The 27,895-nt window shown below is 43.6% G+C and overlaps 1 pseudogene; it reads left to right on the plus strand.

Moving 5' to 3' along the window:
• Positions 1-15,338: 15,338 nt before the first annotated feature.
• On the plus strand, positions 15,339-27,639 carry LOC139551201 (uncharacterized; annotated as a pseudogene).
• The last annotated feature ends 256 nt before the right edge of the window (positions 27,640-27,895 follow it).

Raw genomic sequence — 27,895 nt, forward strand, 5'->3', positions numbered from 1 at the left:
AAAGCACAGCCCCCACACCACTAGAGGGATATCTTCAACCATCAACTTACCATCCTGAGACAAGGATGAGTATAGCCCACAAAGATCTCCGCCACGGCGCAGCCCAAGGGAGGGCGCCAACCCAGACAGGAAGACCACGTCAGCAGATATTTTATTTTCCATCTCATCCTCACCCTCTGAATGACGACTACTGTAAGGAATTCTTTCCAAATTCCAATTATTTCAAAAAAATCAAAAAAATCAGGAAAATTAGCAAATGTACAAAAAGATCAGTGCGAAAGCCAAATAACAGAGGAATAACTTTTTGAGGCTATTAAATCCTTTTAGTCTGGAAAACCCCAGGGCTTGATGGCATACCGGTAGAGGTACACTACCATTCAAAAGTTTGGGGTCACTTAGAAATGTCCTTGTTTTCCATGAAAACATACATGAAATTAGTTGCAAAATGAATAGGAAATATAGTCAAGACGTTGACAAGGTTATACATAATGATTTTTAATTGAAATAATAATTGTTTCTTTCAAACTTTGCTTTCGTCAAAGATTCCTCCATTTGCAGCAATTACGGCCTTGCAGACCTTTGGCATTCTAGTTGTCAATTTGTTGAGGTTACAAGAGATTACACCCCATGAAGAGATTACACCCCATGCTTCCTGAAGCACCTCCCACAACTTGAATTGGCTTGATGGACACTTCTTACGTACCATAAGGTCAAGCTGCTCCCACAACAACTCAATAGGGTTGAGATCCGGTGACTGTGCTGGCCACTTCATTATAGACAGAATACCAGCTGATTGCTTCTTCCCTAAATACTTCTTGCATAGTTTGGAGCTGTGCTTTGGGTCATTGTCCTGTTGTAGGAGGAAATTGGCTGTGATAGCCTTCCTTCTTCAAGATCCCTTTTACCCTGTACAAATCTCCTACTTTACCACCACCAGCGCACACCCAGGGCATCACATTGCCTCCACCATGCTTGACAGATGGAGTCAAGCACTCCAGCGTCTTCTCATTTTTCTGCGTATCACGAATTTTCTTCTTTGGGATCTGAACACCTCAAACTTAGATTTGTCTGTCCATAACACTTTTTTTCCCAATCTTCCTCTGTCCAGTGGCTGTGTTCTTTTGCCCATCTTAATATTTTATTTTTATTGGCCAGTCTGAGATACTGTATGGCTTTTTCTGTCATGCCCTGATCTGTTTCACCTGTCCTTGTGATTGTCTCCATCCACCTCCATCTTCCCCATTATCCCCTGTGTATTTATACTTGTGTTTTATGTCTGTCTGTTGCCAGTTCGCTTACCAGCGTTCGTCCTGTCAGATCCTGTCTTTTCCCAGCCTCTCTTTTTCTCGTCCTCCTGGTTTTTGACCCTTGCCTGTCCTGACCCTGTACCCGCCCGCCTGACCACTCTGCCCGTCCCTGACCCTGACCCTTTCGTGCCGTCCTGTACCTTGGCTCCTACTCTGGATTATCGACCCCTGCCTGCCTTGACCTGTCATTTGCCTGCCCCTGTGGTTACATTAAACATTGTTACTTCACACAGTCTGCACTTGGGTCTTACCTTGATTCCTGATATTTTCTTTGCATCTCTGCCTAGAAAGCCAGCATCCCGGAGTCGCCTCTTCATTGTTGACGTTAAGACTGGTGTTTTGCGGATACAATTTAATGAAGCTGCCAGTTGAGGACTGGTGAGGCGTCTGTTTCTCAAGCTAGACATTCTAATGTACTTGTCCTCTTGCTCAGTTGTGCACCGGGGCCTCCCACTCCTCTTTCTATTCTGGTTAGAGCCAGTTTGCGCGTTTCTGTGAAGGGAGTAGTACACAGCGTTGTACGAGATATTCAGTTTCTTGGCAATTTCTCGCATGGAATAGCCTTCATTTCTCAGAACAAGAATAAACTGTTGAGTTTCAGAAGAAAGGTCTTTGTTTCTGGCCATTTTGAGCCTGTAATCGAACCCACAAATGATGATGCTCCAGATACTCAGCTAGTCTAAAGAAGGCTAGTTTTATTGCTTCTTTAATCAGAACAACAGTTTTCAGCTGTGCTAACATAATTGCAAAAGGGTTTTCTAATGATCAATTAGCCTTTTAAAATGATCAACTTGGATTAGCTAACACAACGTGCCATTGGAACACAGGAGTGATAGTTGCTGATAATGGGCCTCTGTACGCCTATGTAGATATTCCATAAAAAATCTGCTGTGTCCAACTACAATAGTCATTTACAACATTAACAATGTCTACACTGTATTTCTGATCAATTTGATGTTATTTTAATGGACAAAAAAAATGTTTTTCTTTCAAAAACAAGGCCATTTTGAACAATAGTGTATATCAAGCCTTTTTTTATATACTAAAAGCTCCATTATTAGCTTGTTTTAACTACTCCTATAGAAATGTTAGTCTGTCATGTACTCAACAGGAAGGTCTGATTTCGCTATTATTAAAACCAGACCCAGGTGGCAAATATAAAGATCCAGTCTATCTAAAAAGAAATGGAGGCCTCTTACACTTCAATGTTGTTATTCAAAAATACTAGCGAATTACATAGCACTCAGAATTGAAAAGGTTTTACCAGGTATTGTTCATCCTGATCAGACAGGTTTTTACATGGACGATACATCGGAGATAATATACGACAACTACTAGAAACATCTAAGAAGCCAGGCCTGGTATTTATAGCAGATTTTGAAAAGGCCTTTGATAAAGTAAAACTGGATTTTATTTATAAATGGCTGTATTTTTTCAGTTTCTCTTATAAAATGGGTAAAAGTAATGTATAGCAACCCCAGGTGTAAAATAGTAAATAGAGGCTACTTCTTAGAGTTTAGAATTGTCAAGAGGAGTTGAACAACTGTGTCCGCTGTCACCATATCTATTTGTTGTGGCCATCGACATGCTAGCTATTAAAATTTGATCAAATTGCAACATTAGAGGATTAGAAATCCAAGGCTTAAAAACAGATGTGTCCATGTATGCCGACGACTCAAATTCTATATTAAGTCCGCAAGCTAGATCCCTGCAATGTCTCATTGAAGATGTAGATAACTTTTCTGGTCTCTATGGACTAAAACCTAATTATGATAAGTGTACAATATTACGTATTGGAACTTTAAAAAAATACAACTTTTACATTACCCTGCAGTTTACCTATAAAATGCACTGACGGTGAAGTAGACATACTTGGTATTCATATCACAAAATATATAAATGAGCTCTCCACAATGAATTTCAATAGAAAACTAGTAAAAATAGACAAGATCCTGCAACCATGGAGAGGTAATTAACTGTCTATTTATGGAAAAATTGCACTGATTAACTCCTTAGTCATATATCAGTTTACTCACTTATGGCGTTGCCTACTCCTGATGATTCGTTTTTCAAATCATATGAGCAAAAAATATTTTGCTTCATCTGGGATGCTAAACCAGACAAGATAAAGCATGCCTATCTATATAACGAATATGAACTGGGTGGGTTGAGATGATTAAATATAAAAGCACTAAACATCTCTCTAAAAGCTTCACTCATACAAACGTTTTACTTGAACCCTGAATGGTTCTCAAGTAGATTACTAAAACAAGCTTAGTGCAGATTGCCATGTCTCATTTTCGATTAATTGAAAATTAAACCTCTTTCAAAGTATCTCTTTTTCAAACAAGCATTGCAGAGCAAATATTACAACAAATATAATGGCTGAACTTAAATGTGCAGGTTGATAAAAGACCTGTATTGTTTTTAAATTATATTGTAAATTGGAATGGGAGAGTTATTTCATAGAGTTATCATAATTGTATGGGAAGGTCTGCTTAATCCAAGATTACAACCAATTGATTACAGTTACCCCAAAAGTAGGTAGGGAACTGGTCTGTCTGCTCAATATAAAAGATCAAAACTGGTGGAGGAATAAAAATAGCATAAATAGGAAAGTATACCAGTTTCATTTGAGGACCAGGATGTTGACAGCTGTGTCATACAGATTGCAAAATAGTTTGGAAGATATTTTTGATGTACTGATTCCATGGTACAGGGTGTATGAGTTTATATATTAAACAAGACAAGATTCAAGACTTTGTGCTTTTCAGGAAAATCACTGTACAGAATTCTTGCCACTGACAAAATGTTAAATATGTGGGGCATACAATCATTGCGTCTCTGCAGATTTTGTTGTGATGATGCAGAATCAAATATAATGGCTGAACTTAAATGTGCAGGTTGATAAAAGACCTGTATTGTTTTTAAATTATATTGTAAATTGGAATGGGAGAGTTATTTCATAGAGTTATCATAATTGTATGGGAAGGTCTGCTTAATCCAAGTTCTGGTCTCAGGTTCAGGAATGGCTGAAAAAGCATAACGTCAATATTAAATTGACCCTAGAAATAGCATTGTTGGGAGAATTTAATTATTTTATTTTATTCGTATTATTTTTTCTCGTGGGTGGGGGGTGGGGGGGAATCTGTCTATGTGCCCTTGAGCAGGCCGTTGACACTAGTTGCTTCTGTGGATCGCTCTGGATGGGAGTCTGTTACAGTAGATGACCGAATGTAATGTAAATGTTGAGCGGCTTCACTGCAAGTAGATTGTTTTAATATTCAATAAAAATAAACCAAATAATTCCAATCACTCTATTATCACTCTCACTTTGGTTAACCCCATGAAAGATGATTACATTTTGAGCAACATATTAAATTGGATTTACATTATTTTGGTCAAATTAATTTAACTAATAATTGACCTCGGAACAGCCTCAATTCATCAGGGCATGGAGTCTACAAGGTGTCAAGCGTTCCACAGGGATGCTGGCCCATGTTGACTACAATGCTTCCCACAGTTGTGTCAAGTTGGCTTCATGTCCTTTGGGTGGTGGACCATTCTTGATACGGAAACTGTTGAGTGTGAAAAACCCAGCAGCGTTGCAGTTCTTGACACAAACCGTTGCGCCTGGCACCTAATACCACACCTTGTTCAAAGGCACTTAAATGTTTTGTCTTGCCCATTCACAATCCATGTCTCAATTGTCTCAAGGCTTAGAAATCCTTCGTTAACCTGTCTCCCCCTTCATCTGCACCGATTGAAGTGGATTTAAAAAGTGACATCATTACGGGATCATAGCTTTCACCTGATCAGTCTATGTAATGGAAACAGCAGGTGTTCTTAATGTTTTGTATACTCAGTGTCTATTTCAATTCACCCCAGAATAATTTCTTATAGTGTGGCTGTGTGGGTAAATGTTTTATTTCCATTTTTATTATTATTTTTTACACCAAATACAAAACATACACATATGAACAACTTATAGACACACACAAACAACGACTACAGTACATCTCCTCTGCCCAGACACGCATGCACACACCTCCATCCCTAGTGCATGCATTATTGTTTGCCACATGGTCTTACATTTGACACATTTTCTCGGTCGCCCATGCTATTTCAATATTTCAATAGTAAATCATTGGGTATCTCACTACACCCCCATATGCCATGTCTTAAAATATGCAGCCAGATGTATTAAAGGTATGTTTACATTGTAATACTTCTATCAGCCAACTTTCTAGTTCTGGCCATAACTTTTGGACTTAGTAGCATTCCCAGAATGCATGGATTATTGAATCATTGTTAGTTTTACACTTAAGACATGGGTCTACCGTTGTGCTGTAGAATGTGTGAATTTTGTCTCGTATAATAAATTCTCAGACAATTGATATACTCAATTAAGCGTAAATTAAGCGTAAACCTTTAATTTCATTAGTTAAGCTCCAACTTTCCCTCCATCTTGTTCTAACATCAGTTATTTTTAAGTCTTGGTTCCATATTTTTTGTAAGACATTGTCTGTTGGATATTTTCTTTGGAAGGTTTTGTATATCGTCCCTATCATATGAACATCCTTTTCTGAATCAAATAAGATTCCCTCAAGGTTGCTCTAATGTCTAAAATATTTCATTTAAAATATTGTGTATTTGAAACTATCTAAACTGGTCAGTTCCAAATAACTTTTTAATTCTGTCATGGAAATAAATGTATTTCCTCTTACCAAGTCATTTAGCCTTTAGTTTTCCATGTGGACCAATTTCTATGGTGACTTCTGAAAAAAGGGTTCTTTGGCTGTCCCCATAGGATAAACCTTTTTGGTTCCAGCCAGGTAGAACCCTTTTTGGTTCAAGGTAGAACTCTCTGTGGAAAGGGTTTTACATGGAACCCAAAAGGGTTCTTTAAAGGGTTCTTCTATGGGGACAGACGTGGAACTGTTTTAGGTTCTTGATAGCACCTTTTTTTCTAAGAGTGTAAGGCTGTGCTTTTGGGAGTGATTTTGGTTCTTGTAGAATACGTTTCATTTTCTTCCATATTGTTAAGGTGCTCTTAACTATGAAGTTGTTCATGTTATTAGCTTCATCCTCTGAAAATAGACACGTCAAAAGATTCTGGGGAGGAGAAGGCGCATCTTCAATATGTACCCATAGTTCCTCTTTAGTGCATTTAACTATTAGTCACAAGTAAAAGCCTTGGGTAGCTAGTTGATACAATCCTGGGAGGTTAAAACCACACTCAGACTTAGGAAGATGTAAACTTTCCTTTTTGTTCTACGAATTTTACTAGACCATATAAAGTCTGTTATGACCGAGTAAGATTTATGGGAAGATTATTACATTTAATTAATAAATCTGCTTTCATATTGTTGAGTATTGGAAGAAAGTTATCTTCATATATTTGTTGTTTGTTGTCACTTATTAAGCATCCTAAGTATTGAATATTTTTTGTGGCCCACTTAAAGGATTGCTGTAGATCGTGAGTTCTTCTTTTTCTTTTTTCTATTGCCTTTCTTTTGTTTTTGGTTAGGTATATGGGTTAAGACTGACAGCCGTTCTGAACTTGGACACCACATGCGACAAGAAGTTGCCCCCATTCCTCCCACTAATTGGGCAACTTTTGCAAATGTTTTGTTTTCTGAGTGAGGGAAAGGGAAAAGCTGTAAATTGAGAGGACACGAGTCTCGATGTATTTTGAAAAATGATACGTTGAGGACAGTGGAGGCTGCTGAGGGGAGGACGACTCATAATAATGGCTGGAACGGAGCAAATGGAATGGCATCAAATACATGGAAAACATGTGTAACACTTTGTATTCAGGACAAATGTGAATGGCTTTGTCATATTCTTTTTTCCAGTATTACTTTAGTGCCTATTTGCAAACAGGATGCATGTTTTGGAATAGTTTTATTCTGTACAGGCTTCCTTCTTTTCACTCTGTCACTTAGGTTAGTATTGTGGGGTAACTACAATGTCGTTGGTCCATCCTCAGTTTTCTCCTTTCATAGCCATTAAACTCTGTAACTGTTTTAAAGTCACCATTGGCCTCATGGTGAAATTCCTGAGCGGTTTCCTTCCTGAGTAGGAAGGACAAGAAAGGAAGGACACCTGAGTTAGGGAGAACGTCTGTATCTTTTTTAGTGACTGGATGTATTGATACACCATCCAAAGTGTAATTAATAACTTCACCATGCTCAAAGGGCTATTCAATGTCTGCTTTTTATTTTTACCCATCTACCAGTGGTGCCGTGTAGCCCATTCCTGCAGTCAAATGATCGAGTGGCCTCATTGTTGGAATGTTATTAATATCTTTCATAATTTCATAATTAATAAACATAATTTCAAAAAACGACTGAAAATCCGATGTTTCTGTGTCAAATGATTTTGTTAATATTTCAGTCTTCTGTGATGTATATATAAAGTGTAGTATTGGGATGCGAACTCAAAATGTAATACATTTCAACTCTATATCTGACATGGTACAGGGGACTTTTTTTTTTTTAAGGCCACAACCATGTGTGTGGGGTGTATACTTTTGTTTCAAAGTAGATTTGTTTAAGACTACCAAGAAACACTCTGTGTGACCCTGATTTAGCCCACTGCAATATTAAGATGAGGGAGGTAGATTTTTTTATTTAGGAGCATAGCCTTATTTCTATTACAGCATATTGGATTACTATCATTCATATTCCATTCACCAAGCTCAATGTAACATCGACAGGTTTAGGCTACTACGTTACTCAAATTTCCCCAATACTCATCATGAGGTTGCTACAACCTAGTCTATGAATGCAGTGGCGGTAAGATCAGAGAGGACAACAAAAAAAATCATGAGCATTGCCTTATGTCTATTTCAGCACATTGGATGACTGTCATTCATATTCTATACAAGCTTGCACACTCTTGCCTGCATCTAGCTGATATAGGGTGTAATCATTAGTTCAATAGTTGCAAACGACAGTTTCTATTGGACAAATTCATGTATGTTTATCCTTGTTTTGTTCCGTTTAAGAAATGTCTTTCAACAGAATCAATGGAATGAATACACCCCAGATCACGTGTAAACACAGTTCACTTTCATTGCAGCCACATTGTATTCCTTCTTGCATCTATGCGCTCTCCTCCTCTCACCTCTTCCCTTCGCTTGTGGACTTCAATGCACAACACATCAGCTGTATGTGACCAGGCGAAAAAACCTTTCCAAGCCAAATCTCTACGCACAGCCTACATCGTTGTCACCATATTAGCTAAAGTAACATCATAGTCAGCATAGCTAATAGGACTAACGCGTTAGAAAACCCGCTACAATCATGCAGTAACGTTACAGTATACAGTCAGTAAGCAGGTACACTGGCGGGCCCCGGTAGCAATACATTTGCAAAACCAAAAGCTTATCTTGACTTGGAAAAGTTCCAGTGTTGTGTTGGATAGTCATAGCCAGCTAACTTAGCTAACATAGCATCCCTCTGTTTGAGCAGGGTGTTTCAGTAGGCTATACTAGCTACCTGCATTTGCTAGCTAAGTAAGTGAAACTGAAAAAAAACAATCTCTCTCTATTTCTCTCTTGCTTCTTCATTTTGGAAGAAATGAATTTATTCAAAATTGTTAAACTGTTGTGTCTCTCTCTTTCAATCAACTACTCACATTTTATGCACTGCAGTGCTAGCTAGCTGTAGCTTATGCTTTCAGTACTAGATTCATTCTCTGATCTTTTGATTGGGTGGACAACATGTCAGTTCATGCTGCAAGAGCTCTGATAGGTTGGAGGACGTCCTCCGGAAGTTGTCATAATTACTGTGTAAGTCTATGGAACGGGGTGTGAACCATGAGCCTCCTAGGTTTTGTATTGAAGTCAAAGTACCCAGAGGAGGACGGAAGCTAGCTGTCCTCCGGCTACACAAGGATGTTACCCTACAGAGTGCTGTTGAGGCTATTGTAGAACTTCTTTGCAAAATAGTGTGTTTTAATCAATTATTTGGTGACATGATTATATTTAGTATAGTTTTATCTAAAAACTTTTTAAATGTTATACAATTTTTATTTCTATGAAATTCACTGAGGAGGATGGTCCTCCCCTTCCTTCTCTGAGGAGCCTCCATTGTATGACTGAAAGTTTACAACTTAGGTCGAGAGAACATTTTTTGTAGTCAAGGTGACCGACTGGGACACATTCAATACCTCCTTGCACACTCTTTCCTGCATCTAGCTGATCTACGGTGTAATCATTAGTCTAACAGTTGCAAACGAGAGAGTTTCTATTGGACAAATTCAGGTGTGTTGATCTCTGTTTCTTTCACTTCCGTTAAATAAATGTTTTTCAACAGAATCGGCGGAATGACTACACCCCTGATTACCGCAAACACATTTCACTTTCAGAGCAGCCACATACAAACAGCATTATCACTTTTTCTCATTGTATAATTCCTTCTCGCATCTACGCGCTTAACTCCTCTCACCTTTTCCCTTCGCTTGTGGACTTCAGTGTAAAATACAACTGCTGTCTGTGACCAGATAAAAAAAATGTTCCAAGCTTAACCTTCATACCATAACCGCTAACCACTACACACAGCCTACATCGTTGTCACCATATTAGCTAACGTCATAGTTGATGGGACAGCCACACAGTGCCAGGGATTCTTATTACAACTGGAACTTTACCTGGCCACTGTGCACCCAGCTAACTCGGAAAGGGAGAGAGTGTCAGCCCTCGTCTCATGCCTCTCAGGGAGAGCTCTGGAGTGGGCAAACGCCGTATGGGGAGAAGATGACGCGGTGCCAGACCACTTCGAGGAGTTCACCTGTCGCTTCCGGGCCGTTTTCGACCATCTGCCCGAAGGGAAAGCAGCGGGAGAACAGCTCTTCCATTTGAGGCAGGGGGCGAGGAGTCTGCAGGGATGCCACCATCTCTTTCGACAAACTGGTAGATTTGTCCATCCGGTTGGATAACCTGCTGGTCAACCGCGGACGTCCAGAGGGGGCTCTGTCGGTGCCATCTTCCAGCACCAACGCTCAGGTGCCCATGGAGTTGGGAGGGGCTGCGTGTAGGAAGACTGGAGGTGGAGCCATCACGTGCATTATCTGTGGCCGCAGAAGACACACTGCCAGTCGGTGCCGTGTCGGTTCCTCTGGGAGTCGAGGTAACAGACAGGGCACTCTGGCGTCACCTCAGGTGAGTTTGCACCACACTCATCCAGAGTACTTCCGGCGCCGACCGAGATGGCCGCCTCGCTTCGCGTTCCTTGGAAAATATGCAGTATTTTGTTTTTTTATGTGTTATTTCTTACATCGGTACCCCAGGTGATCTTAGGTTTCATTACATACAGTCGGGAGGAACTACTGAATATACGATTAACGTCAACTCACCATCGTTCCTACCAGGAATATGACTTTCCCGAAACGGATCCAGTGTTTTGCCTTCCACCCAATACAATGGATCTGATCCCAGCCGGCGACCCTACGCGACGCCGTAAAAGGGGCAAACGTAGCGGTCTCCTGGTCAGGCTTCGGAGACGGGCACATCGCGCTCCACTCCCTAGCATACTACTCGCCAATGTCCAGTCTCTTGACAATAAGGTTGATGAAATCCGAGCACGGGTAACATTCCAGAGAGACATCAGGGATTGCAACGTGCTCTGCTTCACGGAAACATGGCTAACTCAAGAGACGCTAACGGAGTCGGTGCAGCCAGCTGGTTTCTTCATGCATCGCGCCGACAGAAACAAACATCTTTCTGGTAAGAAGAGGGGCGGGGGGGTATGCCTTATGATTAACGAGACGTGGTGTGATCATCATAACAACACACAGGAACTCAAGTCATTCTGTTCACCTGATCTAGAACTCCTCACAATCAAATGTCGACCGCATTATCTACCAAGGGAATTCTCTTCGATCATAATCACAGCCGTATATATTCCCCCCCAAGCAGACACATCGATGGCCCTGAACGAACTTTATCTGACTCTTTGTAAACTGGAAACCACACACCCTGAGGCTGCATTCATCGTAGCTGGGGATTTTAACAAGGCTAATCTGAAAACAAAACTCCCTAAATTCTATCAGCATATCGATTGTGCTACCAGGGCTGGTAAAACCTTGGATCATTGTTATACTAACTTCCGCGACGCATATAAGGCCCTCCCCCGCCCTCCTTTCGGAAAAGCTGACCACGACTCCATTTTGTTGCTTCCAGCCTACAAACAGAAACTAAAACAGCAAGCTCCCGCGCTCAGGTCTGTTCAACGCTGGTCCGACCAATCTGATTCCACGCTTCAAGACTGCTTCGATCACGCGGATTGGAATATGTTCCGCATTGCGTCCAACAACAACATTGAAGAATATGCTGATTCGGTGAGCGAGTTCATTAGGAAGTGCATTGACGATGTCGTACCCACAGCAACGATTAAAACATTCCCAAACCAGAAACCGTGGATTGACGGCAGCATTCGCGTGAAACTGAAAGCGCGAACCACTGCTTTTAACCAGGGCAAGGTGACCGGAAACATGACCGAATACAAACAGTGTAGCTATTCTCTCCGCAAGGCTATCAAACAGGCTAAGTCCCAGTACAGAGACAAAATAGAGTCGCAATTCAACAGCTCAGACACAAGAGGTATGTGGCAGGGTCTACAGTCTATCACGGATTACAAAAAGAAAACCAGCCCCGTCGCGGACCAGGATGTCTTGCTCCCAGACAGGCTAAATAACTTTTTTGCCCGCTTTGAGGACAATACAGTGCCACTGACACGGCCCGCTACCAAAACCTGCGGGCTCTCCTTCACTGCAGCCGAGGTGAGTAAAACATTTAAACGTGTTAACCCTCGCAAGGCTGCAGGCCCAGACGGCATTCCCAGCCGCGTCCTCAGAGCATGCGCAGACCAGCTGGCTGGTGTGTTTACGGACATATTCAATCAATCCTTATCCCAGTCTGCTGTTCCCACATGCTTCAAGAGGGCCACCATTGTTCCTGTTCCCAAGAAAGCTAAGGTAACTGAGCTAAACGACTACCGCCCCGTAGCACTCACTTCCTTCATCATGAAGTGCTTTGAGAGACTAGTCAAGGACCATATCACCTCCACCCTACCGGACACCCTAGACCCACTCCAATTTGCTTACCGACCCAATAGGTCCACAGACGACACAATCGCAACCACACTGCACACTGCCCTAACCCATCTGGACAAGAGGAATACCTATGTGAGAATGCTGTTCATCGACTACAGCTCAGCATTTAACACCATAGTACCCTCCAAACTCGTCATCAAGCTCGAGACCCTGGGTCTCGACCCCGCCCTGTGCAACTGGGTCCTGGACTTCCTGACGGGCCGCCCCCAGGTGGTGAGGGTAGGTAACAACATCTCCACCCCGCTGATCCTCAACACTGGGGCCCCACAAGGGTGCGTTCTGAGCCCTCTCCTGTACTCCCTGTTCACCCACGACTGCGTGGCCATGCACGCCTCCAACTCAATCATCAAGTTTGTGGATGACACTACAGTGGTAGGCTTGATTACCAACAACGACGAGACGGCCTACAGGGAGGAGGTGAGGGCCCTCGGAGTGTGGTGTCAGGAAAATAACCTCACACTCAACGTCAACAAAACAAAGGAGATGATTGTGGACTTCAGGAAACAGCAGAGGGAGCACCCCCCTATCCACATCGACGGGTCAGTAGTGGAGAAGGTGGAAAGTTTTAAGTTCCTCGGTGTACACATCACGGACAAACTGAATTGGTCCACCCACACAGACAGCGTTGTGAAGAAGGCGCAGCAGCGCCTCTTCAACCTCAGGAGGCTGAAGAAATTCGGCTTGTCACCAAAAGCACTCACAAACTTCTACAGATGCACAATCGAGAGCATCCTGTCGGGCTGTATCACCGCCTGGTACGGCAACTGCTCCGCCCACAACCGTAAGGCTCTCCAGAGGGTAGTGAGGTCTGCAGAACGCATCACCGGGGGCAAACTACCTGCCCTCCAGGACACCTACACCACCCGATGTCACAGGAAGGCCATAAAGATCATCAAGGACAACAACCACCCAAGCCACTGCCTGTTCACCCCGCTATCATCCAGAAGGCGAGGTCAGTACAGGTGCATCAAAGCAGGGACCGAGAGACTGAAAAACAGCTTCTATCTCAAGGCCATCAGACTGTTAAACAGCCACCACTAACATTTAGCGGCCGCTGCCAACATACTGACTCAACTCCAGCCACTTTAAAAATGGGAATTGATGGAAATTATGTAAAAATGTACCACTAGCCACTTTAAACAATGCCACTTAATATAATGTTTACATACCCTACATTACCCATCTCATATGTATATGTATATACTGTACTCTATATCATCTACTGCATCTTGCCATCTTTATGTAATACATGTACCACTAGCCACTTTAAACTATGCCACTTTATGTTTACATACCCTACAGTACTCATCTCATATGTATATACCGTACTCTATACCATCTACTGCATCTTGCCTATGCCGTTCTGTACCATCACTCATTCATATATCTTTATGTACATATTCTTTATCCCTTTACACTTGTGTGTATAAGGTAGTAGTTGTGGAATTGTTAGGTTAGATTACTTGTTGTTATTACTGCATTGTCGGAACTAGAAGCACAAGCATTTCGCTACACTCGCATTAACATCTGCTAACCATGTGTATGTGACTAATAAAATTTGATTTGATTTGATTTGATTTGAGTCCTCTGTTGACCAAATGTTTGTACCTGTTTGTTTCCCTGAGTTTCCCCACATTCCCAGCATAAGGCGCTCATCGATTCAGGCGCAGCTGGAAATTTTATTGACAGAGCGTTAGCACTTAGTTTAGGGATTCCCATTTTTCATGTAGTTAGACCTTTCCCGGAACACGCTCTGGATAGTCGACCATTAGGGTCCGGGCTAATTAGGGAGGCCACCATCTCCTTGGCCATGGTGACGCAGGGGGATCACGAGGAGAGAATCAGCCTCTTCCTCATTGACTCTCCTGCATTTCCTGTGGTACTAAGCCTTCCCTGGCTGGCTCATCATAACCCTACCATTTCCTGGCAACAGAGGGCTCTCACAGGGTGGTCGCAAGAGTGCTCGGGCAGGTGTGTAGAGGTTGCCGTTGGTGCTACCACGGTGGAAAGTCCAGACAAGGTCTCCACCGTGCGCATCCCCCCAGAATACGCCGATTTGGCTCTCGCCTTCTGTAAGAAGGCGACTCAATTACTACCTCATCGACGGGGGGATTGTGCGATAAATCTCCTGGCAGACGCTGCGCTTCCCAGGAGTCACGTGTATCCCCTGTCGCTAGCGGAGACGGTGGCTATGGAGACATATGTCTCTGAATCCTTGCGTCAGGGGTACAGTCGGCTCTCTACTTCACCCGCCTCCTCAAGTTTCTTTTTTGTGAAGCCCTATTGGAAGAAGGACCTCATTCTGAAGGTGTCTGTGTGACTGTCTAAGTGACCCTCAGAGGTGGTGATTTCCAATTATTTTAAATGTGCTAGCCAGGTATGCCCTGGGTTACTCTGTGGGAGTGTTTTGTTTTGTAAGAAGCATTCTGTGTGGGCGCGGTAGGTTGACTGTGTGGGTAACCTTTCAATTATGTTCTGATGTTCTGTGTGGACATCTGACCAATCCTGTGTGGGTGATCATTAAAGTTCTGTGTGAGTACTTAAGGAATTTATGTTATAACTGTTTTTCTCTCCCTGTGTGTGTGTCTGTGTGTGTGTGTGTGAGTGAGATTTTGTGTTTGTGTGTGTGTGTGTGACTAAGGAGCCATGGGTGCGTGCGGGTGCAAAGAACCAGGCATTCCGAACCCTCATACTGGAGCCTTGAAGGTTATGGTAGATGTTACGAATCCCTTTGGCCCGACAATCTGGGGGGGATGGTAATGGGACCCGTAACACAACTCACGCAAATTATAATAGCGAAAACGTAACAGTGAGAACAAATAACCACGACAACTTAAATCTACCGTCAAACACTCAAGGTTTATTTATAAACACACGGTAAGGGGGGGGGGGGGGGGGGGGGCAGGAAAAGGGGCTGAGCTGGACCCAAGGAATGAAACAATAATAATCCAAAAACACCCCTAAGCTAGACTAGCCTATTTCAACAACAACTAACTAACTAACCAATAAATACAGGGGGTGGTCCGCCCAGTTCTAACTAGTGTTTTTAACAACGTTTACCTACGGGTAATGTATGCCCATGGGCGACTTATCTGGTTACCCCCTTTTCCCACCATTAAACAAACACACAAACACTCAATCACCATAACCAAAACAATACTCACAGGTGGGGACAAAGTGACATGTAGATGCAAAACAAACAAGAGATCTACAGACAGAAGGCATTGACAGAGAGATTGAGCTACAGAGAAAACAACTGACAGGGTTTTTAAACCAAGGGAAAGGAACTGTGATTGGGTAAGGGAAAAGGAGCAGGTGTCTTCTGATTAGCGACTAATTGATGACTGATTGGGGAATGATGATTGTCACCTGTGAGTAGGGGAGAAGGAGAGAAAAGAAACACACAGGATACACACAGAATATTTGTATCCGTAACAGTAGATAAATGGGGTAGGGATATTCTGGAACAGGTACTTCTATGGCATAGAGAGAGTGGTTTTCCTTTGACAGGGACACTAAGTGTGACGCTGTTAGACGAGATAAGACAGAGATTGGTAGAGAAGGAAGGTAAACTAGGGGAAAATGATCAAATTTACTGGGTGAAATTCAGGAAAGGGAAGCTGACAAACGAAAGAAGAGACAGGACCCATTTTGGGGAAAACCCTGTCAGAATATGGTAGTTCAGACTGAGGAAGGAGAAAAGAAGGGGAAAGATGAAACAGTGAGAAGGAATAGGAAGGATGATGATGACAGAGACTGTCCCACTCCCTACTGTACTCCTCAAACTCTCTACCCAGTGTTGCCGGACCTCCCTCCTCCTCAGCCGCCTCCTGCTGATCCGCTGGATGCAAGACCACTACAACCTGCAGCCCCACCCCCTGTCTCTCCCAACACCACGGTGATTGATCGTCTGGCACGGAGCCTGGCTGAAGTCCTGAAAGGGTCTGGAGTGACTCCGGAGGCGCAGTGGGGGGAGCACGCCAGAAGGGTAAAAAGATCAACAATCCTTTTCTCAAGGCTCCTCCACTTAGCTCCAGTGAGGAAAGTGAGGACGGAGGGGCATCCCAGCTGACTCCCCCGTTGAAGGACCATCTACGGGCCAGGACGGAGAGGCGTGTCTCTACCCCCTCCCCATACGACCCAGCATCAGACATGTATCGACAATACCCTCTGATGGCCTGTCCCAACCCTTAGCCTCGACCTGATGATGCTAATGCTGCTGCCGCCGCAGCATGGAACCCCATTGTGTATGTCCAGAGGACGTGGAGACATGATGAAATCAAAGACATTGTAGAAGACCTACCAGACCCAAGTAAGGACGCTGTGAAATATTCAGCAGAAATTAGGGTATTGGTGGGTCAGTACAAACCATCTGCTGCTGCGATAGCCCATATCTGTAAAAAGAAACTGGGACTCAGGTGGGCGGATGTACAGGGACAGTTTGATTGCAACTACCTGTGGACTGTGAATGGTGCATATCAGGACCAGATAACGGCGTTGCAGGCCAGGATTGTGGAGATGTATCCAACTAAGACCGACTGGACTGCCGTCAGAGAATGCACTATGAAGAAAGATGAGGGCCTGGAGGCTTTCAGAAAGAGACTTGAGACCTGTTTCAGGCTACACAGTGGTATCAGACCAAACAAACATGCATATGGGGATCTGCTGAAAGACGTCCTGGTGAGGGGTCTGACACCGGGCCTGGAGAAAGCTGTGAGGACTACCTGCATCAGTTGGGAGACTGAGCCATTAGCAACGGTGGTACAGCACTGCAAGCATGCTGAGAGACAACAAAGAAAAAATAAAGGAAGAAAAAGTGAAGACACAGAAACTACAGGCTGCCCAGATTACATTTTACCAGGGAGCAGCCCCAGCAGGGACAGAACAAGGGGGTGGAGTGCGCAAGTGTTACAACTGTAGGAAGCCGGGTCATTTTACTGCTGACTGCTCCGAGCCAACGAATTCACAGAGGAACAAAGGCAGGGGCGGACCGAGAAGAGGGGCCCAAAGGGAGGGGGCAAGAAGAGGAGGAAAAGGAGCACATGCATGGACAGCCCCATTCCAACAACAGCCGTGGCAGCCACCTCCCAACCAATGGCAGGTCGGGCCACCTCACGGGGTCCAGCAACAGCAACAGTGGGGCCCACAAGGAGTCCCTCCAGGCAGAGGACAACCTGGAGCCTGGCAGACGGGGTCGCCGGCACAGACGACCCTGTACAATCCAGGACAGGGACAGGAGGAGGTGTATTGACATGATGAGGAGACAGGGACAGTTGTGCTAAAATCCTCAGAGCAACAAGAGCATTTGTTTTTAAAGTGTCACACCCTTCCGAGAGTAGAGCCAACCGTGGAGGCTTGCGTCAATGGTGAGTCACTAATATTTCTTGTTGATACTGGGGCTGCTATGTCTGTGATTAACTGCAAGGCTATGAAAACACCTCCCATGTCTAATGAAATAGTCAAAACTGTAGGGGCTTTAGGCCTCCCACTCAGAGAGCAGATAACTATGCCTGTCTCCTTTTGTGAGGAGAAGAGTCAACATCAATTTCTCTACTCTGACCACTGTCCTGTCAATCTGATGGGCAGGGACCTCCTGTGTAAACTTGGCATCAGCATAACATGTGGCCGAACCGGTTTAACTGTTATTCATGAGGAAGTGGAGGAAGGGGGGGAGCAATTGATGTTAATGTCTGAGTTTTGTGACTGGTATTATGCATGGGATGTTGATGATGAGGTGCCCAATATTGCTTGTGTTTTCTCAATGACCAAAACCCATTGGGGCCACGAGGGCAGTTTCATGTCTGAAGCAGGCTTACATTGCACCTCACATTTTTCACCATTGACAAGAGATCTCCATTATGAGAAACAATGGCTGTGTGCTACATTACAGGATGAGTCAGTGCAGTGTGAGGGTTTATACTGTAGCAGTGATTTCTGTGCTTTGGGGGTTAATCTAACCCCTGCACAGAAAGAGCTCTACCTGTTTGAGGATAGCGCACCACATGTGTCACTGGCAAAATCAGACAGAGTAGAATGGGTGGATACTGGAATTTGGATGAAATGCTTGGTTGATGCTACAGACTGGGAGATGCGCCCTGATGGGTCAACTTATTCACCCAGCACACTGACAAGTTGTTACCCGCTCAGTTGGGAAATTCCAACTGAGAGGGGTGTGCATGGTGTTGATCAGGTTTCTTTTTCTACCAATATCATGTTGTTGAGTGAAGACTCAACCCTCCTGAGAGGGGTCCCTGAACGCCTATGGGCAAGGGACAAGTATGATTTTGGGAGAATAAAGGGAGCTGAGCCAATGGTGGTCACTCCTAAAGATACCAGGCGCCCATCTAGAGCACAGTATCCACTCAGTAGGGAGGCAATAGCAGGTATTACTCCTGTTCATGCTTCCCTGTTAGCTAATGGTGCTTTAATTCCCTGTCCAGAACCACCCTGTAACACCCCTATCTTGCCTGTTAGAAAACCTTCAGGTGATTGGAGATTGGTCCAGGACTTAAGGCCTGTGAACGATGCAGTTTTTGCCCGTGCCCCGGTGGTTCCTAATGTTACTACAGTGTTGGGGGCGGTACCACCCACAGCAGAGTGGTTCTCTGTGATTGATTTGACGAATGCATTTTTCAGTATTCCAGTGGCACCAGAATCTCAGTTCTGGTTTGCTTTCACGTTTTTAGGAAAGAGATTTACGTGGACTGTGGCTCCAATGGGTTACGTGGAATCCTCCGTTATTTTTTTCAGCGGCTTTAGCACCACATCTGGAGGGTTTTATACCCCCTGAGGGCAGCACTCTGATTCAGTATGTGGATGATTTGTTGTTGTGCTCCAGCTCAATGGAAACGTGTGAAACTGATACTCGGGCTCTGTTGATATTTCCCGCTGAGAATGGCCACAACGTTTCTAAGAAGAAGTTACAGTTGGTTTCACAGACAGTGAGGTATTTGGGTCATGACATCTCTCCCAATGGCAGGCAGCTGGGTAAAGAGAGGATACAGGCTATTCTCTCCGTCCCACAGCCGGTTACTAAACGACACATGATGTCATTGACTGGTAAGGCAGGGTATTGTAGGGCGTGGTTACCTGACTATGCTGAGGTGGTGCAGCCGCTTGCTGACCTTATTTATGGCCACAAAATGGCTATGATTGACAAAGTTAAGTGGACACCAGAGGGACTGACTGCTCTGACCAGACTGAAACAACTCATGACTACTTCTCCCTGTTTGGGACTCCCTGACCATTCTAAACCTTTTAACCTTTTTGTTTGTGAGAAAAATGGTTTTATGTCATCTGTTTTAACACAGGAACATGGAGGAAAGCAGCGCCCGGTTGGGTATTATTCCAAACAGCTGGACAGTGTGGCCAGAGGTCTGGTGTGTTGTTTGAGAGCTGTGGCTGCTGCTTTTGAAGCTGTGTTGGCTTGTGCAGACATTGTTGCCATGTGTGAACTCACTGTACACGTTCCTCATGCTGTACATGCTCTTATTCCACAGGCAAAGACGGCCCATCTAACACCAGCTCGACTGCTCCATTATCAGAATGTTCTTCTGACAATGTGTCATGTGACCCTGAAGAGGTGCACTGTGTTCAATCCTGCTACTTTGTTGCCCACCGGGGACGATGGAGAGCCGCACGACTGTGCTGCCCTGGTGGAGCTTGTCTCTAAACCAAGGTCGGATTTAACTGATGTCCCTTTGCAAAATGCACATTTGGAACTGTTTGTAGATGGCTCTGCTCAGCGTTCTGAGAAAGGAGAACCATTGGTTGCGTATGCGGTTACTACTGCCTCAACCACACTGGAAAGTGCTAAATTACCCTCCCACCTTTCTGCTCAAGCAGCAGAACTCTTTGCACTCACTAGAGCTTGCATATTAGCTAAAGGCCAGTCTGCTACTATCTATACAGATAGCAGATATGCCTTTGGTGTGGCACATGATTTTGGTACTCTGTGGAAACAGCACGGCTTCCTGACCTCTTCTGGTAAGACAATCTCTCATTCAAAACTTGTTGATAACTTGCTAAAAGCTATTTTGCTCCCTTCTTAAATTGCTGTTTTATAAGTGCCTTGCTTATGCTAACTCTTCCGACCCTGTCTCCAAAGGTAATGCTATGGCTGACTTGGCATCTAAGGCAGCAGCTGTCTCCTTGGAGGCCCCTGTGTTACAGATGGTTTTACTTCCTGATCATAACCTCTTCTCTCCCACTGATATCTCTGACTTGCAATCCTCTGTAGGTCCTGTTGAGTTGAGGAAGTGGAAACGACTATGTACATATGACCAGGTGCAGAAACTCTGGCTGGGAGTTGTTGATTTTGTAAATACATTTTGGTTTGCACCTGGGTTTTCTGTGTTTGCTGAACAATTTTGTGCAAAATGTGTGATTTGTATGACTAACAACATGGGAACATCCAACCACTGAAGGACCATTTGAACACATAATGATGGATTTTATTGAACTCTCTACTTGTCAAGGTTACAAATATTGTCTGGTGATAGTGGATGCCTTCTCCAAGTGGGTAGAGGCTTTCCCATGTCGACCTTCCACTGCTATGGCAGTAGCCAAGAATCTCCTTAGGGAGATCATCCCAAGGTGGGGGTTACCATCTAAATTAACCAGCGACAATGGCTCCCACTTTGTAAACCTGGTGATACAGAACTTGTCTGAGAGTCTGCAGATAGACCTCAGGACCCATTGTAGTTATAGGCCGCATTCCGGCGGTTTAGTTGAACGCGCTAATCAAACCCTAAAATCTAAGATGGTGAAGCTTATGGCAGAGACAGTGTTTCCTGGGTCACTGTGATGCCCCTGGCTCTGATGTACATGCGAGGGCGGCCCCACAGAACCACTGGATTGGCTCCTCATGAGGTTCTGACAGGTAGACCAATGAGGATGATTAATTCTCCCTTCCCACAGAACAAGCTGACACTGATGGGCTGTGACGATGACATGGTAAGTTATTGAACTGCTCTAAACAATGTTCTGAAGGCTATTTTCCCCAGGGTGAAAGCGGCTCTACCCCAGCCTCTGGTGGGGATCCTGCACAAACTGCAACCAGGTGACTGGGTGGTGGTGAAGGACCTGAGACGAAAGCATTGGAACCAGCAGAGGTGGACTGGACCGTACCAGGTGATGCTGATTACCCCCACTGCTGTTCGCGTAGCTGAGAAGTCTACTTGGATCCACGCCAGCCACTGCAGGAAGGTGCCATACTGCCCACCAGACCCTGAGGATGGAGGAACAGAGACGCCGGAAGTCACCGCCTAGATGGCCATGGGAGGATCAGGCCCAGACTCTACGCATAATGTTTCTTGCTCTTGTCTTGAGCCTTCTCATTACAGTTGCCATATGGACAGTAACTCAAGGACAACTGGTCTTGGAAAGACAACATGGTACGGACTTGACTGATGACCGTTCAGTCCCACTGCGGGACTTAAATAACAGCCACTCCAGCTCAAGCCAACGGCAGGCTCAGGACAGGAGTCCAGCAAACAATAGCCGCTCCCATATCGAAAGAAGAAGAAGGTCGATGCATCCACTGGATGAGCATCACAGTAGGAATCACGAGGGAAACACTTGGTGGTCACTGCTTAACTTCTCTGTGCTACGGATCCCTTTAGCGGGATCATTTTCCTAAACACCGCTGAATTGCATGGCGCAAAATATTACTACAAATATTTATAATCATGCAATCACAAGTGAAATATACCTAAACACAGCTTAGCTTGTTGTTAATCCACCTATCGTGTCAGATTTTGAAAATATGCTTTGCAGCGAAAGCAATCCAAGCTTTTGTGAGTGTATCAATCAATGCTACAACAGCTAGCCCCAAATTAGCATGGTCACGAAAGTCAGAAAAGCAATAAAATTAATCGCTTACCTTTGATAATCTTCTGATGTTTGCACTCACGAGACTCCCAGTTACACAATAAATGTTATTTTTGTTCGATAAATATTACTTTTATAACAAAAAAACGCCATTTGGGTTGCGCGTTATGTTCAGAAAACCAAAGCCTGGTTCCGTTCGACGAAAATTCCAAAAAGTATCAGTAATGTTTGTAGAAACATGTCAAATGGTTTTTATAATCAATCCTCAGGTTGGTTTTAACAAACATAATCGATAATATTTCAACCGAACCGTAACCTATTCAATAAAAGAGAGAAAGAAAATGGAGAGCTCCCCTCTTGCGCGCAGGAACTAATCAAAGGACACCTGCCTACTTTTGAAAAATCTCGCTCATTTTTCTAAATAAAAGCCTGAAACTAAGTCTAAAGCCTGGTCACAGCCTGAGGAAGCCATTGGAAACTGAATCTGGTTGATACCCCTTTAAATAGAAGAAAGACGGGCAAGGAAACAGATTATTATTTTTTTAAACACTTCCGGGTTAGATTTCCTCAGGTTTTCGCCTGCAGAATCAGTTTTGTTATACTGACAGACAATATTTTGACAGTTTTGGAAACTTTGGAGTGTTTTCTATCCTAATCTGTAAATTATATGCATATTCTACGATCTGGACCCGAGAAATAGTCCGTTTACCTTGGGAACGTTATTTAAAAAAAAAAAAAACCTAGCGCCAAGAGGTTAACTATACAGTAAAGACTGAACTGATGTTAGGAAATACCTCCTGTTATGTATGTAGCTTGTTTCCACATTCAGCGATCTCCCCATTCTTACAGTATTCAGTAGAGGTCAGCATAAATGACACTCTATGTGCACTAGAAGTGCTCTTGTCCAATGAGAACACAGGGGGTCAACCCTCACTAAGTAGAACACTGAGGGATAAATGCATTAATGGTAATTTGTCACCAACAAAAGATTTACGAGGGGGATTTGATTGTTCACATTGGTGCAGTAGAATCATCTTAGAACCTAGATCCCGTGTACCAGAACCTATTCAAGTCCAACCCCAGCGAACCCCATTTAGGACCTGTCATTGTCACAATCCAAGCAATATTTCCATACCACAATTTAATGAATCCTATCTGGGAATGTCAACATGTGTCAATTATAGTGTTTTCCCAATAGGATGTAGCTGGAAGAAGGGAACATGCAGCTCTGGATACCCCATTAGACTGAGGATGGGGCACACCATTATTGATGCGGAAACTGACGATCGTTCTCCTCATCAATTTGGCTCGGCAACATTTACTGATCATTATTGGATTTGTGGTGATAAAGCCTATCTCTACCTACCCACAAATTGGACAGGGTGCTGTATTTTTGGTAAACTAAACATATCCCTTGTGGTAATGCATAAGACTAATTCCTCAATTCCAAGTAGGTTAAGACTAATTAAGAGGGACATCTCGCAATCCAATTATGTCCCCAGTGACTCGCGACGATCCTCGAAATTGGAAAAGTTCTGGCGCGGTTTAATCCCTTGGTATGGGGCATCGGAGAATGCACATGAGTTGGATAGGCTAGGATATCATTTGGAATCCCTGGTAAATTTGACCACTGCAGGGTTTTCTATGATAAGACCAGAGTTGCAAGCCACTCGACTCATGGCAACACAAAATAGGATGGCACTTGACATGTTGCTAGCACGTGAAGGAGGGGTGTGTCAAATGATAGGAGATCACTGTTGTACATTCATACCCCAGGGAGATGACAATTTTACTATTGTAGTGGAACATTTGAAAGAGCTTAGTGGTGTTCTCGAAAGGGAACACCAGCCTGACATCGACTGGAATCCGTTAGGGTGGGTTCAGTCAGTGTTTTGTGCTTGGGGAGCGACTATTTTCCACTGGTTCATCTATGGTGTAATATTACTGATTGCTCTGTTGCTAATTATAATTTGTGTGAAGAAATTGTTTAATAAAGTGGTTGATGTTGTTCTTACTATGCCCTTGCTTGCAAATTAAGTTGAAGAATCTGAGATTGATGGACGACAATCAGGTGAACACAGTGAAATATTCTCACTGGACAGTGTAGATAGAGAGGGTTCACAGTATATGAATGATTTCCCTGACCTATTCCTGACTATATCTCTGATAGTGGGGAACCCAATTTTGAGCATGAGGACTTAGAGGGATGACTGTCCTATATGTTGTGATGAGGCCTGTGTTTAGACACTGGTTCTCCTGTAATTTAGGAAGCATTTATATGTTCTGTTATTTTTTATTTTACTCAACAAATGTATTATTCTGTGTGATTAAACATGTGCAAGTCTTGTGGTATAAAGGTTGTAAACTCAGTTTCTGAAGGGAGAAAGCTCACATGGAAATAAGGTACTCGACATTGAAGGGATTTGATTCCCTATTATCTTTAAATTTTGATTATGTATATATATATATTTTTTCATATACTCTGCAACTACTGTTAGTAAGGTACCATGCTACTGTTCTGATTCTTCAGAAGGGACGGAGTCCCTTGAGAGGGGAATGTTGGGGATGAATCAGAATTAGTTGGGTAAACATAGATAATATGTTTTATTTTCATAATATGCTTGTGAGATACTTGTCATTAGAATGTTTCCCTTTGGACTATAGGGTTGGCAGTTGTAGTTATCCCTTCTCAGCTAGGGCTCAGACACGTGGGGCCCAGAGAGGGGAGAGGTCAGGCTTGTCTTCATATGTGAATGTATCTGTTAAACAATGTGGTGCTATGCAGAATATCAGAAGGGGAGGAGGACAGAATGGAACATTGTCTTCTTATGGGAATGTGTCTGTAACTATTCCTAAAGCATGTGAAGGGATGGCGTGATTAATGGGGAACCAGTTAGTTATCTCCACAATGTCTGTACGCCAGTCACTCCCTCCTTTTCCCATTGGGGGGAGGAGTATGGCAGTGTCTGGAACCATTGTATGTCCCCTCTGATGTTGCCCTTCTCTTGACCTAGTATATGACCTAGAGGCTCACTTTCCTCCCTGAGCTTGTCCAGGAGGGGGTGTATTTGAGATGAGAGTATCTAGAATTGACAATTGATATATGCCATTGGACGAGGTAATGTTTTGGTACCAAGAACGAGATTAGAACCTCGTTTAGGAGACCAAACTGAACGATAATTTATAGCGAATGCTGTCTGGCTATGGGATACTCCTCTCTCAAGTAAAAGTCTTTCTTTGTGAACAGTTCCTATTATCTGTGGTTTGTCATGTCGACTAGGGGGTGGATCTTTGCTATAAAAGATCTCAGTTGCCATTATGTTGACCACTCTCAACTTTTCATTAGAGATACTGAAATGTTGAAAGTCAAATGCTATTGCAAAATCTTAATTATTATTAAAGGTGAAGTTTAAGTATAACTCTGACTGGTGTGTGGTTTGCTCTCTCATCATTTGGTAATACAGGAAATTGTCACAACAATACACATACCTACAGTGGGGAGAACTGTGAGAGACGGAACAACTGTGAGAGACGGAATCTAAAACAAAAATCCAGAAAATCACATTGTATGATTTTTAAGTAATTAATTTGCACTTTATTGCATGACATAAGTATTTGATACATCAGAAAAGCAGAACTTAATATTTGGTACAGAAACCTTTGTTTGCAATTACAGAGATCATATGTTTCCTGTAGTTCTTGACCAGGTTTGCACACACTGCAGCAGGGATTTTGGCCCACTCCTCCATACAGACCTTCTCCAGATCCTTCAGGTTTCGGGGCTGTCGCTGGGCAATACGGACTTTCAGCTCCCTCCAAAGATTTTCTATTGGGTTCAGGTCTGGAGACTGGCTAGGCCACTCTAGGACCTTGAGATGCTTCTTACGGAGCCACTCCTTAGTTGCCCTGGCTGTAAGTTTCGGGTCATTGTCATGCCGGAAGACCCAGCCACGACCCATCTTCAATGCTCTTATTGAGGGAAGGAGGTTGTTGGTCAAAATCTCGCGATACATGGCCCCATCCATCCTCCCCTCAATACGGTGCAGTCATCCTGTCCCTTTTGCAGAAAAGCATCCCCAAAGAATGATGTTTCCACCTCCATGCTTCACGGTTGGGATGGTGTTCTTGGGGTTGTACTCATCCTTCTTCTTCCTCCAAACACGGCGAGTGGAGTTTAGACCAAAAAGCTCTATTTTTGTCTCATCAGACCACATGACCTTCTCCCATTCCTCCTCTGGATCATCCACATGGTCAATGGCAAACTTCAGACGGGCCTGGACATGCGCTGGCTTGAGCAGGGGGACCTTGCGTGCGCTGCAGGATTTTAATCCATGACGGCGTAGTGTGTTACTAATGGTTTTCTTTGAGACTGAGGTCCCAGCTCTCTTCAGGTCATTGACCAGGTCCTGCCGTGTAGTTCTGGGCTGATCCCTCACCTTCCTCATGATCATTGATGCCCCACGAGGTGAGATCTTGCATGGAGCCCCAGACCGAGGGTGATTGACCGTCATCTTGAACTTCTTCCATTTTCTAATAATTGCGCCAACAGTTGTTGCCTTCTCACCAAGCTGCTTGCCTATTGTCCTGTAGCCCATCCCAGCCTTGTGCAGGTCTACAATTTTATCCCTGATGCCCTTACACAGCTCTCTGGTCTTGGCCATTGTGGAGAGGTTGGAGTCTGTTTGATTGAGTGTGTGGACAGTTGTCTTTTATACAGGTAACGAGTTCAAACAGGTGCAGTTAATACAGGTAATGAGTGGAGAACAGGAGGGCTTCTTAAAGAAAAACTAACAGGTCTGTGAGAGCCGGAATTCTTACTGGTTGGTAGGTTATCAAATACTTATGTCATGCAATAAAATGCAAATTAATTACTTAAAAATCATACAATGTGATTTTCTGGATTTTTGTCTCTCACAGTTGAAGTGTACCTATGATAAAAATTACAGACCTCTACATGCTTTGTAAGTAGGAAAACCGTGCAAAATCGGTAGTGTATCAAATACTTGTTCTCCCCACTGTATATAGACATACATACTTTTTTAAAGAATATACCTTTATTATTATTCCCTGCAAACCCTACCACCGATCCCCCAATTGGAGTAAACTAATAAACACTTCTGCTTTTACCTTCAATTTATACATCTTATACACATTTTACAGACACAGTCTACTTTACAATAGTTCTCTCTTGTTTGTTCTTAGTCCTTCCTCTATTTCTGATGTCCATCCAGTTCTATTTGTAACTGTGCTATTTCACAAAAGTTCCGAACCTAGCGACATTACATTTACATTTAAGTCATTTAGCAGACGCTCTTATCCAGAGCGACTTACAAATTGGTGCATTCACCTTATGATATCCAGTGGAACAACCACTTTACAATAGTGCATCTAACTCTTTTAAGGGGGGGGGGGGGGGTTAGAAGGATTACTTAATCCTATCCTAGGTATTCCTTAAAGAGGTGGGGTTTCAGGTGTCTCCGGAAGGTGGTGATTGACTCCGCTGACCTGGCGTCGTGAGGGAGTTTGTTCCACCATTGGGGTGCCAGAGCAGCGAACAGTTTTGACTGGGCTGAGCGGGAACTGTACTTCCTCAGAGGTAGGGAGGCGAGCAGGCCAGAGGTGGATGAACGCAGTGC

The sequence above is a fragment of the Salvelinus alpinus genome, chromosome 23, assembly GCF_045679555.1.
Source record: "Salvelinus alpinus chromosome 23, SLU_Salpinus.1, whole genome shotgun sequence".
Classification (NCBI taxonomy): Eukaryota; Metazoa; Chordata; class Actinopteri; order Salmoniformes; family Salmonidae; genus Salvelinus; species Salvelinus alpinus.